Source organism: Opisthocomus hoazin, unplaced genomic scaffold (genome assembly GCF_030867145.1).
Source record: "Opisthocomus hoazin isolate bOpiHoa1 unplaced genomic scaffold, bOpiHoa1.hap1 HAP1_SCAFFOLD_312, whole genome shotgun sequence".
NCBI classification, from domain to species: Eukaryota; Metazoa; Chordata; class Aves; order Opisthocomiformes; family Opisthocomidae; genus Opisthocomus; species Opisthocomus hoazin.
In genome coordinates, this window is record NW_027448986.1 from 32,501 (window position 1) to 35,104 (window position 2,604).

Consider the following 2,604-nt stretch of genomic DNA (forward strand, 5'->3'; position numbering starts at 1 on the left):
GGCCCGGCCCTGGAGAAACCCCTCTTGGAGCCCTCGCTCCAGTCGGCAACGGCCACCGGAGCCTGCGGGCAAGCAGCGGCTTCGCGCGGCTTCTGGCAGTCGGAAGCGCCGTGCGCGATAGGTAGGAGGCAGAACGGCCACGGCCAGGGCCGCCGGGCAACGCCCGAGTCTGCCGGCTGAGCCGCGGGTGACAAGCGTTCGAGTGCCGGCGACCGCCGCCGGTCTCGGCCCGGCCCTGGAGAAACCCCTCTTGGAGCCCTCGCTCCAGTCGGCAACGGCCACCGGAGCCTGCGGGCAAGCAGCGGCTTCGCGCGGCTTCTGGCAGTCGGAAGCGCCGTGCGCGATAGGTAGGAGGCAGAACGGCCACGGCCAGGGCCGCCGGGCAACGCCCGAGTCTGCCGGCTGAGCCGCGGGTGACAAGCGTTCGAGTGCCGGCGACCGCCGCCGGTCTCGGCCCGGCCCTGGAGAAACCCCTCTTGGAGCCCTCGCTCCAGTCGGCAACGGCCACCGGAGCCTGCGGGCAAGCAGCGGCTTCGCGCGGCTTCTGGCAGTCGGAAGCGCCGTGCGCGATAGGTAGGAGGCAGAACGGCCACGGCCAGGGCCGCCGGGCAACGCCCGAGTCTGCCCGCTGAGCCGCGGCTGACAAGCGTTCGAGTGCCGGCGACCGCCGCCGGTCTCGGCCCGGCCCTGGAGAAACCCCTCTTGGAGCCCTCGCTCCAGTCGGCAACGGCCACCGGAGCCTGCGGGCAAGCAGCGGCTTCGCGCGGCTTCTGGCAGTCGGAAGCGCCGTGCGCGATAGGTAGGAGGCAGAACGGCCACGGCCAGGGCCGCCGGGCAACGCCCGAGTCTGCCGGCTGAGCCGCGGGTGACAAGCGTTCGAGTGCCGGCGACCGCCGCCCGTCTCGGCCCGGCCCTGGAGAAACCCCTCTTGGAGCCCTCGCTCCAGTCGGCAACGGCCACCGGAGCCTGCGGGCAAGCAGCGGCTTCGCGCGGCTTCTGGCAGTCGGAAGCGCCGTGCGCGATAGGTAGGAGGCAGAACGGCCACGGCCACAGCCGCCGTGCAACGCCCGAGTCTGCCGGCTGAACCGCGAGTAGCTGCAGCGGTTCGATGGCGCTGGTCCGCGAGCGCCAGCCCTCTGCCCTAGTATACGGACAGCGAGGTCCCCGGCCCCGGCGGGCTCGAAGAGAACCGTCTTCCCCCAGCGGGGAGGCGCGCGAGCGCCGCCGACTCTTACCATGACGTAACTGGAGGCAGCGCAAAGCAGCGACCCCTTCGGCAGCTCCGAAGAAGAACCGGGCAAGACGTCTACCTGCCAGAACCGCGGTGGAGCCAAAGTCCCGCCGGAGCGAGGTAGACGAGGCATCCCTTTCCGCCGGCAGCTCCGGCGGCCACATCGGGCACACCGGACCCGGCGGACGGTAAAACGGGTAGACCTGGCCTCCCTGCCGGCAGAACGGGTAGACGAGGCCTCCCTGCCTGGAACCGGGTAGACCTGGCATCCCTGCCGGAAGCGGGTAGACCTGGCATCCCTGCCGGTAAAACGGGTAGACCTGGCCTCCCTGCCGGCAGAACGGGTAGACGAGGCCTCCCTGCCTGGAACCGGGTAGACCTGGCATCCCTGCCGGAAGCGGGTAGACCTGGCATCCCTGCCGGTAAAACGGGTAGACCTGGCCTCCCTGACGGCAGAACGGGTAGACGAGGCCTCCCTGCCTGGAACCGGGTAGACCTGGCATCCCTGCCGGAAGCGGGTAGACCTGGCATCCCTGCCGGCAAAACGGGTAGACCTGGTCTCCCTGCCGCCAAAACGGGTAGACCTGGCCTCCCTGCAGGTAAAACGGGTAGACCTGGCCTCCCTGCCGGCAGAACGGGTAGACCTGGCCTCCCTGCCGCCAGAACGGGTAGACCTGGCATCCCTGCCGGCAAAACGGGTAGACCTGGTCTCCCTGCCGGTAAAACGGGTAGACCTGTTCTCCCTGCCGGCAAAACGGGTAGACCTGGCCTCCCTGCCGGCAGAACGGGTAGACCTGGCCTCCCTGCCGCCAGAACGGGTAGACCTGGCATCCCTGCCGGCAAAACGGGTAGACCTGGTCTCCCTGCCGGTAAAACGGGTAGACCTGGTCTCCCTGCAGGTAAAACGGGTAGACCTGTTATCCCTGCCGGCAAAACGGGTAGACCTGGCATCCCTGCCGGTAAAACGGGTAGACCTGGTCTCCCTGCCGGCAAAAAGGGTAGACCTGTTCTCCCTGCCGCCAGAACGGGTAGACCTGGCCTCCCTGCCGGTAAAATGGGTAGACCTGGTCTCCGTGCAGGTAAAACGGGTAGACCTGGTATCCCTGCCGGCAGAACGGGTAGACCTGGTCTCCCTGCCGCCAGAACGGGTAGACCTGGCATCCCTGCCGGCAAAACGGGTAGACCTGGTCTCCCTGCCGGTAAAACGGGTAGACATGGCCTCCCTGCAGGTAAAACGGGTAGACCTGTTCTCCCTGCCGGCAAAACGGGTAGACCTGGCATCCCTGCCGGCAAAACGGGTAGACCTGGTCTCCCTGCCGGTAAATGGGTAGACCTGGTCTCCCTGCCGCTAGAACGGGTAGACCTGGCCTCCC